The sequence below is a fragment of the Festucalex cinctus genome, chromosome 2, assembly GCF_051991245.1.
Source record: "Festucalex cinctus isolate MCC-2025b chromosome 2, RoL_Fcin_1.0, whole genome shotgun sequence".
In the NCBI taxonomy this organism is placed as follows: Eukaryota; Metazoa; Chordata; class Actinopteri; order Syngnathiformes; family Syngnathidae; genus Festucalex; species Festucalex cinctus.
In genome coordinates this window covers 5,219,345-5,233,646 of record NC_135412.1, presented here as the reverse complement: position 1 = coordinate 5,233,646, position 14,302 = coordinate 5,219,345, and the positions used below count along the sequence as shown (strand labels likewise).

Sequence of the window (14,302 nt, the reverse complement as noted above, 5' to 3'; positions counted from 1 at the left end):
AAAATCCAGGAAACATATTTGGTTGATTTCTGGTAAACCATTAACTGTTTGCCATTTGGATATACAGTACTGAATGTTTTAAGGATAAATGACATTTGTTTGTATCAATCAGTTGTGTCTTGGAAGTCGGCTATGAGAAGGTTGGTAGCTAATCCAAAAATTTATATTGTTTACTATTTTCGGTTATATATACGCTTTATACTCCCTATAGCATACACTAACACCTGTCTGCTTCAAATTGTGGAACCAACGGTAGAAAGGCTTTCCATCGCCCGCTTTTACATCGAGCCATGCCCAGCGGCATTTGTTTTAACTTTTTTTATTTTTTATTTTTATTTTTTTTAAAGCAGTTAAGTTCTCACCATGTTTAATGATTTTCCCTTATGTCTTTGAAGGTGCGCGGGGCGCGAATATGGATTTGTCATTGTGCAACTTCAAGACAAGACTCGCCCTACTCTTCCTCTAATTGGCTAGTGGCTGTTAATGTGACTTACAGTATTGGTGGACTTAATATTTTTTGCTACCAGTGGATTAAGTCTTCACATCCTGTATCGGGCCGGAAATCATGTGGTACAGCTAATGAGGGCCTTAACTGTTAAACAACACCTTCGACTGGACTGATGTAGTCCAGGAAGGTTTTGAACAAGATAAAGACATTATTGCTAACAGACCTACACTGAACTGTTCCACAAATAAATGCGCAATTGTCCAAACGAATAATTCTGTTTGTGGACTCTCAACTGTCCTGACATGTTGGAGAAGAACAAATCATTGCGTTTGCCTCTCATAGCCTGAATGATGCTAAAAGATAATAGGCCTGCTCAATTGCAGGAAAAAGAGGCCTTGGCATGTGTCTGGGCTGCTGAAAAGAGGCCGAGTGTGGCTGTAGGGTAGGAAGTTCTTGCTGTGCACGGATCACCAGATGCTGATTTGACTCCTGACAACAAAAAGGAATAACCGGTCTGGTATTCACATGAAAGCCCGTTTCAGTGTACCCGCACAAGTTTCTTACAGTTTGGGCAGTTGGTCCCGTACGTTCCAATGTGGACAACAGCTACTTCTCCCGTGACTGCTCACGAACAGCCAGTCTGTCAACAACAATGGCGGAAAGCCGTGTCTTCGTTGTTTTGCACTAGCTGCTTAGCTTATGCTTTTACAGCAAAATGTTTTGCGTGATGTTGTACTTGTCACATTGCGTTGTGTTCGTCTCACTGATCTGTATATAATACTGGATAGCCGATACACGTCCGTGCAAGCCATTGAAGCGACAGGGCAGCCATCTTACTCCTCCCATCTCGCGAGCAGACTACTGTTTAAACTACTTTGAAGACCCCTTTTCTTTTATCGCTCAATTGCTGGACCCCTGTTGTTTCTACTAAGTACTGTCACAAATGTTCTCTAATTTGATACTGTAAATGTATAGGATTGTATGCTGACAAATGTTTCTTGGGAGGAGTAATATGGCGGCCTCTGGGCTTATATTACAGCCGTTAAACGTCCTCGGCGTCTTCTTTTGGACACTCACATGTCTTGAGACGGTTCTGTGTGTACAAGATTTGTCTGAGGAACGAAGCCGGCTTTGCTTCCGTGTAAACAGGGCCTTAGTGTGGCTCGGCTCGTCTCAGTAAAGGCCTGGCTCAAAGAATTATGTTGCTGACCGCTTCTCCAGGCTGCCACTCACTGGAACTGGTATAGGTCACACAGAGAAAGTGGAGTCAATTGCGGCAATAATGGCATGCACTGATGCAATCTCTATGGAAAATTTAAAAGCTGCATGCCACTCCTTCATGTATTTACCAAGCTTGGGGCATCAGTAAATTGTCCGCACAAAGCATTTGAGAGAACAGTATTGGTGGACACTGGACAGGTGCAAGTTCTCATTAAGAAATGTGCCACATTGTCAAAAAGATAAGTCATATTGTCGAGTAGTCATCTGTGACCCACGATGCTCCACTGCACCCTGTTCCATTACCTTCATTTGCCTGGGTAAAGGTTGCCGCTGACATTGTTGGCCTCTTAAAAAATGTGCAGCTTCTGCAGTTCACAATTCTGATAGTGGATTACTACAGTAAATGGCTAGATGTTGCTTTTTCCACGTTTTGATACTGCATTGATTATCCAGTTCATGACACCAATATTCTTCGGAAAAAGGAATATTGCGGGAGATTGTGAGGAACAATTGCTCACAATTTACCTGCTCAGTTCGAATGATTCCTCAGAGTGAAATTGCTGAGAACTACTACCCATCAATACAAATAGAGAATGGTTCACTCAGGTGCTGAAAGACTGTCTGCTGACTGCTTCAGTACAAGGTATACAGTAGAAGTTGATTCTAAAACAACCCCTCATGCATCCACTGGTGTCAGCTCATCAACAAAACTCCAGATCTTGGGTGTCATTCCTACCACAATGCATAAAGGTGCTGTAAAAGAAAGCATGAAAGTTCCTTCCTTCCATCCATCCATCCATCCATCCATCCATTTTCTTAACCGCATAATCCTCACTAGGGTCACGGGGATTCTGGAGCCTATCCCAGCTGGCTTCGGGCAGTGTAGGGTACACCCTGAACTGGTTGCCAGCCAATCCGTGAGCATGAAAGGTAACAGGACAAAATGATGCAGTACACAGGTGTGAAGAGAGCTAACACACATCAGGATTCCCATGCTGAACATCAGATTTGAGTCAGGGAGCCATGGAATGTTAAAAACGAGGAACAATTCGTGCACTTACCCGCTGAGGAAAGAAAGTGAGCAAAGACAAGTAGCTTTGTCGGCTGTATGAATGTGAGAGGGAAGTAAAAGAGAGTGATCAACGGAATACGTGTGTCCTTGAATTATATCTTTGCACTAACATAACATCCATTCCTAACTTATTTTGTAAAATATACTCAAAGTGAGCATAAATCGAGTAAAGGTCATCAGGATAAAAAGAAATGTAAAGATAAGTATCACGAGCACAAATTTTAAAACGTTTTCCAAATTGCCTCATTACCCCCACCTAGTGAACGCATGGACAAGTTTTTACTAAAATTCCAGCCTTGGGGAACACCACAATCGCACCTGTGAAGCCCTGATGCAAGCTTTGATAACAGTGTTTCAGAGCTGGGGATTTCCGTTAATCATCAATTCCCATCGATGACGATGTTCACCTTTTCATCGAGTGCTTCACCATATTTGACGAATGCTTTATGACGCGAAGCCTCGCAAATATACACGGAATCAGAGGAGCCAGATCAACTGACGTAAAAGTGCTTACCCCATGTTTTTTTTTTTTTTTTTTTTTTAGGCTTCACATCACTGTGCACTGTGATTGGCTGGCAACCAGTTCAGGCTGTACCCTGCCGACTACCCATAGCCAGCTGGGATAGGCCCCCTGCGACCCTTGTGAGGAGCAAGCGGTTCAGAAAATGGATGGATGGATCATTGTGCACTTGCCGAAAGGTGGGCGTCGTCAGACTGGAAGTGTTTGTGTTTGTCTTGCATTTCTGGCTGCTTTATTATAGATGGTTTGGTAGTGTTTAACTATATATTTTTCAGGCTTATGTTTCCTCTACTTCCTTTTAATATCCTCCAAGAGAAGCAATTTAATCTTAATAAAAAGAGACAATTTATGAAAGCCAACTACAGTCATTTGACCTCAACCACGGCGTACCCCTTGCCCTTTCAAAACTAACAAATATGTGGAGAGAAACGTCCTTGCCAGTCTGTAAAGTTTGACCAATTTAAAATATGTAAATTATGGATTTATTCATTAATGTTTCCTTTGTCCACTTAGAGGACATGAGGAGACAGGCTTGTGTGTTTGTGTGGATTAGGGGCTAACATTGAGTTTTGTCCATTTTAAGATGATTAATTTGACAGTGTGTTTTTAACTCCTGGGCTATTGTAAGCAGAGAAAACATGTTATTGCCTCAGTGCGACCTGCCCTTCTCAATGTCAAGCTAGTGATGTATTCAATGTTAGCCTAATCTTGTTGGAAATTTTTCACGTCAAAACTGATACAACTCAAAAGTCAATCCAGAAGGAAAGGGAAATCCTTCTAAATATTTAAAGCAGTCACATCTAGTTTAAAGAAGTAAGGATAATATAAGCACCTGTAACAGTATACAACAGGTTAACTGGAAAATGCTCATTAGAGCAACACCAGAGAATTAGAGTTGTCAAGATTAATCGACTAGTCGGGTGGCGGGCAAAGGCAGGGACCTTGATGATCCAATCCCCGGCTACAGAAGCTAGCTCTTGGGACATGGAATGTCACCTCTTTGGCAGGGAAAGAGCCCGAGCTGGTGTGCGAGGCAGAGAAATTCCGACTAGGTATAGTCTGACTCAACTCCACACACAGCTTGGGCTCTGGTACCAATAATCCTCTTGAGAGGGGTTTGACTCTTTTCTACTTTGGAGTTGCACATGGTGAGAGGCGCAGGGCAGGTATGGGCATACTTATTGCACCCCTCCCCCCCCCCCCCCCCCCCCCCCCCCCCCCCCCCCGGCTTGGCGTCTGTACGTTGGGTTCACCCCGGTAGATGAGAGGGGAGCCTCCCTCTGCGGGTGGGGGGACCAGTCCTGACTGTTGTTTGTGCATATGCACCAAACAGCAGCTCAGAGTACCCACCCTTTTTGGAGTTTTTTGAGGGTGTGCTGGAGAACGCGCCCCCCTGGGGACTCCCTCGTTCTTCTGGGGGACGTGGGCAATGACAGTGAGACATGCAGTGGCGTGATTGGGAGGAACAGCCCCCTCGATCAGAACCTGAGTTGTTCCGTTATTGGACTTCTGTGCTCGTCATGGATTGTCCATAAACACCATGTTAAAACGTAGAGGTGTCCATATTTGCACTTGGCACCCAGGACACCCGAGGCAGCAGTCCGATGGTCAACTTTGTAGTCGTGTCATCGGAATTGTGGCCGTATGTTTTGAAGAGAGGGGCAGAGGCAATACATGAGGAAATATTGTTTGATGGCAATTGTTTTTCAATACGATATGTTATTACCTCAAGCAGGCCTTAATGCCATGCTCTCAAAGATAACTTGTATATTATTTCTTATTTTAATTTTACTTCTTGTTGCACTAATGTTATGCATGTTGGATTGACATGCGCATTGCACTATTTTGGCCTTTGAGAGCCAAAACTCAGGTTTGATTGGGGGTTGATTACGTATTCAGGTAGGCAATGAAAAAGTCCTACTGGATTCATTCTGTATCATTTTTTTCCTGTTTCACAATTTTTTTATTTTTTTATTTTTTTGTATTTTTTTTTTCCCGGTACGGTATCGGCATCGGACAATACTGCAAAACTAGGTATCAGAATCGGTATCCAAAAATACAGTATCGGAACAACCCTACTTGTAAACATATCCATACACCATGGAATTAATACGCCATCAGTAAATAAGCATGTTCTCAACTACAACAGCATAGCATAGTTACATGCCTCACTCCCCATGCTTGTCTTGTTGCACTCCTTCTGTTGCAATCCTTGTCCTCATTTACATTTTAATTCCAGCGTTTGTGCGGCTCAGCTAATCCTGCACTAACCTAAATGAGGCCTGTGTTCTCAGCAAGAGTGTGTCTTTCGGTCTCGGCATTCCCCCCAATAAACTTTACTTTTCTGTGTTTTGTTTTTTGTGGCAGTAATACACATGCACGGACACGCGCACACACACTCACGTCACAGACATACAAGACTGAAGCCCGACAAAGAAGCAAAGATATTTGTTTCAAAAAAAAAATGAGGGGAATCATTACTTTTTTTTTTGACAGACACACCACATAAACGTATCCATTTTCCCTCTCATCACACCTTGGCGGACAATAAAATCCATCCTCACACTTTATGTTGATGCTGTGTAAACACCCCTGCAGACAGAGCAGGGAGTGGTGGACAACTTATGTCTCCCACTTCTCCCTACCTCTGGTTAAAAATGTGCTTAGATGGAAAGTGGATTAGAGCTTTGCTACCCACCTGAGATCCCTGGTGGTGGCTTTATTGTGTTTGTGTGTGAAAAGGCCTCGACAAAAGTGCTGACGAGCCATGGCTGCAATCTGAGACAGAGTGAGGGAGATGCAAGTTTTGCAGGCGTTAGTGTGCGGTTATATTGTTTGTACATAATGCTTAACGCAGCATCTGTTCATTTAGGTGGGAGGTACAGATGCAGGTGTCATAAGAATGCATGACCAGATGTGCAGTGCCAGTCATAATCTCTTCCCTTATTTTCATCCACAAATTTAACCAGTCCTCTGTTCATTTATCTCTTCATCTTCTATAAGCGCTTTTCCGCATTCAGGTCACGAGTGAGCTGAAACCTATCCCGGATGACTTTGGGTGCAATGTGCAGGGTACGCATTGATTGGCTGATCACCAATTGACAACGGAGAGTTTTCAATGACCGTGCGTGTTTTTAGAATGTAAAGGTGGATCTATAAGGGGGCCTCTTGTTGTGAGTGTGGGTCCGTCCGCCAAGCACTCATTCTATCCCCACCTCCAGACCTGGCTCCAAAAAGGGAACTGCATCATAGAGAGTGCAAACTTGGTTTATGCATTTATTTGCCTATGTATTTGTTTGTTTGTGTTTGTGTTTGTTTTAGCCGTTTTTCGTCTCCCCCTCCCCTAGGAACTGTTTGCATAAAGCCTCAGCAACTTGACTCGTTTAGGGCGTGCAAACACCGTTCTCCACCACAATAAAGTAAACGACTCAGGGAGGAATGTTTTTTTTTTTTTTTTTTTTTTTTTTATATATATATTTACTGGTGTATTTGCATCACAACTTGTAGGCTTCCATTCTCATCAATGACTGGATCTACAGTCATGATGTATATTAAAAGAATACAACAAACTGAAATCTGTCCAACCAAGTGGACTTTGAGGGTAGTATCTGTAGCACAGCACAAGCATAGGAAGAAAATGTTAAATGACAGATCTGAGAATTTAACCTACCAAATTTCTTGATATAACACAGCAGTATAAAACAATGTTCCCCTCTGCTGCCCAACTGTTGCAACAAATGAATTATTATGAATTCAATATTTTTTTATGGAACCTCTCCCAATTTTTTAAACTTATAATTAATCTCATGCTGTCACATTTGCCAGGTTAAACCGCACAAGGAGCAGAAGATAAAATCGAAAGCCCCACTTTCATATTAGCCGGAAAAAAACCCATTAGAAGTGCTCTCTGTTAATTAAAAATTCCATGATTTCAAGTGCAGACTGTGATGAGTCACTGCATGTTGGCATCCTGAGAGGTGCGACGCTGATGAATTTTTAACACAAATGTTCTTCAGCAGCACTGACTGAACATCGGTAGGGAGCTAAAAGTGTGTTGTTCTAGCTTGCAATCAGTTGAATGCATTTCATGATTACACCCAAACATGCGTGAGAATAGACAGTCAGTGAAGATTGAGACACAGCCCAACGAGTTTGATTAACAGTGTCGACAAAAGCCTCAGAGACCTGGAAACTAACCAAAGGGTTGTAGGTCTTCATCAACACATGCCTGCAGTATATCCTTCGCATCAGGTGGCCTGACAGAATGCCAATAAATGGCTGTGTATGTTGCCGGACAATATCATGCGCCAGACACTGGACTGGAACCTTCAAGGAAAGAGGAAGTAGGCCGCCTAGCGACAACTTGGTGTAGGACTCTGAACAGTGAGCACCATCAAGTTGTCCTGGGGTGAGGTAAAGTGGGCAGCCCAAGATTACACGTCCCTATGTTCCCATTGCAACGAAGAGGATTAAGGATAAGTGGGTAGACACAAGCTACACGCATGAGAATGTCACTACGATGCATGTTGGCTACCGCTGTTTATCATTCTGCTCAGGTCAGAGTGTCACCCAGAGACAGCTACAGTAAGATCGGCTTCAGCTCATATGTGAACATGAACAGGATAAAATAAGATACTATTTATATCATTCAATCTCAGGGACATACTTGTTTTTGTCTTTTAGAGTTTTTTTTTTTGTGTTTTGTTTTCACATGAGATGGTAAAAGAGGGTCTGAAAGTGGCTGGCATTGAAAATGGAAGGATAGTGGTATAAGAACCAGGGGTGTGAATTGCCTAGTACCTGACGATTCGATTCGTATCACGATTCACAGGTCACGATTCGATTCGATACCGATTAATCCCGATACGAATTTATAAGTCGATTGTTGCGATTTTTTTCATTCAAATTTAGAAAATACTAATCAGTAAGCTTGTAGAGTGTAAGATTTATATGAAAATGTATTATTTATTTATCTGAAATTTCAGTCTTATAGAGGTTGTAATCTGTTTCATGTTTGAACAGCATTAAAATAAAATATTAAGGCTTAATGTTCCGTTCATATAACATTCTTCCATGCTCAAGGTGTGAATCCTAAAAAAAAAAAAAATCGATTCTGCCGATTATTGAATCGATTCGAGAATCGCGCGATGTAGTATCGCAATATATCGCCGAATCGATTTTTTTTTTAACACCCCTAATAAGAACCAATGCTTGGATTCGGGTTCCTCTCTCATGATTCCATCTTTTACAAAATTTTATTTATCTTGATTGCGTCTGTAGCGACACACACAAGAAACATAATACAGGCTTGAAAGAATCAATAAAATGAGTGTTGATAAAACTTAAAATACTCATGCGTAGTTTCAGAAGTGGCTGTTATTCAATTGCGTTGTCACATCTTGGAATGTATTGTCCTTGGCTTTGGAGTACTTAATGGTAAATGTTGCGCTTACAGCATTCCACACGCCTCAGAAGTGGCCAAATCTATTAAGACTTCAGTTCTGGTCTACTTGGCGACACCTGCAATTATCGACTGCAGAAGAATTTTCCCTCAGAGTTCTCTTTGAAATAATAAACATTGATTTCTTCAGGCAGTAAATTGTCCTTGAATTATTTTGTTTTTTTTGCTACAGAAATGATGTACTGTAGTAAATCCATGATTAAATGTTTTTACCCTTGTCACTCAAATAGCATTGGTTGCCCTGTGAATAAATTGTGTAGCTTTTCCAGGGAAAAAGTCTTTCTTAGAGGTGACATGCAGTGGTTGATGCTATTTATTCTCTAATCCACTACTACCCCATTTTTAACGAGACACCTGGACAGGATACAGCATCACAGAAAGCAATCCTATCAATATTTAAAACCATATTCATGTGGCTAAAGCCGTAGTTCAGGTCAAGCTAATTATATAGACTTTGCCAGTTCCTCTGAAGCTGTCACGGTTTGGGTTGGGTTTGGTTTTTTTGTTTTTGCGTTTGTCAGGTTTCTAGTTTTGAGTAGGTTTTGAATTTATCATGTTTCTTTTTTTTTCCCCAGCCATGATCTGTTTTGTTTTGTTGTCCGATGATGGTTCTCGAAAAAATGTCTTCAAGGATGACACACCTCCTTCTCACCTGTTGCTTTTATGCTTGGTTGCCGCGTGATGTTCTACGGCTGCTTTCCCCCGACTGCTCACGTCCACATCACATCGTTAAAGCATACAGAAACCGTGAAACGAGTCTCGACTTCTTTTGGCCAGGAAGTCGTGCTCTTTCGTCCATTCAATATTAAAAGATGTCCGGCGTTTTGGCATTTTCGGTCGTGCTGCTTTTTTTTTTTTTTTTGCTAGCGGGCTACAGTCAAAGAATATGGGGAAGAAATGAGGTAACCAGATGTTGTTTACATTTATTGAACCAATGCGATACGGGATTTTCTCACTCTTGGCCAATTCCAGATCAGTTGACATACATGGGGTGGGGGCGGGCCGGCGGGACTTATGTTGGGTTACATAAACTCAACGCTGAAAGGCGGACAAACCAGCGTCTGGTTTAAGGTTGCACATGACGCCTGACACATCACTGAAAATTAGGACTGTCAGCCCTAATTCCGGACGTCTGGCCACCCTAGTTGCACATGCTAAGAACTAATTTAGGACATAGATTGATCGAAATAGTATTTGAAGAACATTACATTTATCATTTTGTTTATTTGAAAGGGACAGTGCACATTGACGGACACTCGTACAGTAAATGTGCTGTTAGCTAGGGGTGTGCTCAAAAAATCGATACGGCAATATATCATTGCGGGCCTCATTACAATACACGTATCGATACGCAGGCGTCAGAATCGATATTTTGCTCATTAACTTTAAGTAGGCAGTTAACGTTTGCATTTGCAGCTTACATTGTACCTAAAAAATAAAAACCAGAAGCGTCTTTGAAGTTAATTGCCTTCAATTAATGCAAAAATAGCTCACCAGTGATTGGACACTGTGTCTTGCTAAGAAAAAGGAAAGCAGAGGAAGAATATCTACATTTATTCACTTAGAAACTTAACATGACTTTGATATTTTTGCTCATATCGACTCATGCATATTATTACATTTTCAGCTAACAAAAATATTTTTGTCAGTCAGCATAACAAACATATCCTTTAGGTATACCTATGACTTTTATGAAAGTAAATTAATGTAATATATCGGGATACGTATCACCTGAAGTATCAAGTATTGGGATACATATGTATCGCGATACGTATTGTATTGTGACCCCTGTATCGTGATACGTATCGTATCGTGAGGTTGGCGGCAATACCCAGCCCTACTGTTAGCATACAGCTAATTTACATTGGTATTAAATTCTCTCTGTTTCTCGAACATCAACACTCCACACCATCGCACTCTTCATTTTTAGTCACAATGTGCTTAGAATTTCACAAATCATTAGCAACTCTGCTGACATGTCAGGTAAGGATTAGTCCATTCACACCAATCCCCTAATTTGAAGTCAACTACCAAAAAAGTCATAGTTTCCTGCTTAATTTACTTTTCATAAATTGAAATCTCCACCCCAGCCCCCACTCCCCCACATGCACCCCACACCCAATCCCCCCAGCAGGCAGAAACGACAGTGTAAAAGAGCTATGAAGCAAGAGAATGCACTTAATCCAGTAAAATGCTCACTGTGTTAGTTTTGCAGTTTAATGGAGCAAATGTATTATTCATGTGGGCTGGTCGGAAGGTTTGTACAAATGAGAAAAGGCAAACGAGCGTGAAGCAAAGTTTCCACTCCTGTGATGGATGAAAATCCACATGAGGCACTGCTTATGAATATTACTGTTGGAATATGCGCCTTGTATGTGTCCGTTAGATTCGTATATTTAACTAGACTTCACAATTCCTACTGGAAATGTGAGCCAGAGCTTAGAAACGCTGTTGCCGAGTTAAACTACCAAAAGAAGACATAAAATGCCACTGGTTAAAACCACACAGCGTGGTGTAGTAATCCCAAGACACCATGCAAATATTCTCCCTCTGGGCTGTAAACTGTATGACATTTGAACAATCTTACTGGATGCTTTGTAAGTGCTATGATTTGCCAGGAATGCATTGCCGCAGTTTTATGTCCATGAAATTTTCTTGCACCAGAGTCCAGGTATGTTTGGCCCTTTTATGTTTAAAATACACTAATTGTCAGATGAAGGGGATTGTAATATGCTTGTGAAGCGAGTCAATACGTGGAGGAACTCGATGTGGGCTTGCATTAGTGAGTAAGTCCATCAATATTAAGTGTTATTAGAGATTGGAGGTAGTTTATATGTATTGCTGTTATGTACAAAAGCACAATATTTTGCTTTTTTTTTTTTTGTATGAGCTCTTTTTTTTTTTTATACAATATTGTGACCTTTTTTAAATATCGCCAACCTCCCCACAATATCGTGATAATTATCGTATCGTGAGCTTGATATCGTGATAATATCATATCGTGATATTTGGATATCGCCACATCCCTATTGCTTATACAGTAGTTCTCTTGGTAATGTCTTCCAGTTTACTATCGTCTTGGGTACTTGTTCTTCCACATGACAAATCTGCAGTGTAATATAGCGGGACCATTCTGCTGTGCATTAAATCTGTTGTACGTTGACCGTCTCTATGATGAATAACCACATTTTTCCTGTCATCCTTCAAGGTCATACCACATTAACGCCACAGCAACATTTTTCATCATCATGGGCTAACTTCTGCAACTTAAAAGGCTTTATGGCTTCAAACAGCTTCCTATTATTTATACTGTCCGTTGAGGGCCTGCCTGGCTACCCACTCGACTCTTAACAGTGCCATAAAAAAAAACATACTGCTAAAACTTCAATAAAGATATTTTGAGAGCTATAGTTGTACATGTTTTGGGCTGGACTTCTTTAAATCACTGTTTCTTATCTGACCGAGACATTTTGGAAATATTCTATAGTTCCAGTTTTGGGAGTCGGGCCCTGTCAACATCAGTGACCTGTGAGTTTGTTAATGGTCCTCAAGTGGGTATAAATACACACAGATAAAATCAATTCAAAATTTTGTATAGTTTTTTCGAAAGAGTAGAAGCTGTGATATAGTAGCTGTGAAGATTAGAAACGGTGTAAATATATATATATTTTTTGTCTCTTTCAGTAAATGTAATGGCCAAGTAACACAACACTTTTGTTTTCATATTGACTTTCAAGTGCCATGATTGGCCGCAAGTGGCTTTAAGACCGCCTACTTCGCCTATGCCAGTGCTTCTCAATTATTTTCTATCATGCCCCCCGCTAGGAAGAAGAAAACATCGACCCCCCCGCCCCCCTCCACCCTCATCCCCTCCATACACTTCGCTCCCTGCGCACACTCTGCCAATGAGAGCGCCATTGCCCCCTAATGTAGTGGAGGTGCAATTGCACTTTATTCTAAGACAGTAAAAATAAAATATAAAAAATCAAAAATAAAAATAAAAAAGCCTGTTCCCCGAGGTCAAACAACCCCCCAGGAAGCCCCACTATTTGAGAAGCACTGCTTTAAGAGAACAATAAAAATGTGCTCGAGATAATAATCTTCACACAAAAAAAGTTAAATTAGAGAAGGCCACATTATTGTATTAAGCCTGGTATTTACATATCAAATAAAACAGAAATATCTGTCTTTAAATCTTTGAAAATTTCCATATAAAGTGTCACCCTTTGTGCCTTGCCTTCCAAGGTGAAAACGTTCTCCAGATGTATTCTTAACGCAATGCACCACATAAATTAATTAATGGCAACGTCACAGCGGGACACTGCTATATATATATATATATATATATATATATATATATATATATATATATATATATATATATATATATTTGCCTATATAATGTAGGCAAAGTTTTTGACAGCTCAAGACAAGCCAGGTCCCTTCTGACTGCTCACCTTTTGCACTAATGTTGCCATCCTACTTCCCCTCCAAAAATGACTGTCGGGGGTGGACTAACTATGAACAGAGCCCAGCCCATCAAGAGATGGAAGCAGTGGGCGATTCAGCAGGGGGTTGTCGGCACAAGTTGACCCGAAACAGGAGTCTGTTTCAAAGCTTGCCTTTCGAAATGACATAGAAACTATCCTGTCGTTGAAAGACAGATGAGTAAAAAAGTCACTTTGGGAGTTAACAGCCATTCTCTCAAAGGATATGCAAAGTGCAAAGATATGATTTATTTATTTCCTGTGTTGTTTTTTTCTCTCTCCTGGGAGAGTTTGTTGAATTTGTAATTATCTTCCCAGCAAGGTGTTTATCTTGTGTTGACACCTTGCCGGCATTACCAATCCCGCAGATGATTAAAAATGAATGGCGACCTGACACCTGCCATGAGCTCAGGCAGGTATTGCTACACAGTGTGGCCTGTTTGGTAGTAAGTAAAGAAAAAAAAAGTACTTTCTTAACTGATGGACGCAGTAACCGATGAGGTTTATATGAATTGTGCGGAAGCTTGCTGAGGTGAAGCTTGCTACCGTAGGTTATCACAACCAGCAAGCAGCAATGCGTGTGCGTGTGTAAAACGCTTTTTTTTTATCAACATTTTTTGCCCACCAAATTTAAAGCACATCTGTTATGTGTTAATTTTTTCGACGTTTAATGTTAAGGACAACTTCAAAATGTGATTAATTAATTCGTTAACGCTTTCACTTTGACAGCACTAATTAAATGTGTCTTGTGTGTTAAACTACAGTTAATGTCAATTTAGTCGACTAAAATTGCTCTTTATTTTCATCCACTAAAATTGGATAAAACTAAAATACAATCAGATGATTAAATTATGACTAAAACTTTAATTTCAGTCAAAAGAATAGAACTACAACAAAATTAAAATTTGTCAAAATTAACACTGATGGAGTCCATACTCATGAAATCATACCTCCAGTGACTTGACGAAAAGCAAACAGAAATATTTGTTGATCCCCTGCAATAAGTTTACATACTTTTTTTTTTTTTTGTAGGGGCAGTTATAAACATCCCACACTTGTCATTTGTATACGTCATCACTGTATATCATAATGA

At 40.7% G+C, this 14,302-nt stretch overlaps 1 long non-coding RNA gene across 3 annotated transcripts in view; it reads left to right on the top strand.

Annotated features, from left to right (window-relative positions):
* LOC144013481 (uncharacterized) overlaps positions 1-14,302 on the top strand; it is a 104,371-nt gene that overhangs the window by 35,772 nt on the left and 54,297 nt on the right. For all 3 annotated transcript variants that reach the window (XR_013282257.1, XR_013282256.1, XR_013282258.1), the window contains one exon: positions 3,286-3,440. This is a non-coding gene — a long non-coding RNA (uncharacterized LOC144013481). The remainder of the gene's footprint in view (positions 1-3,285; positions 3,441-14,302) is intronic.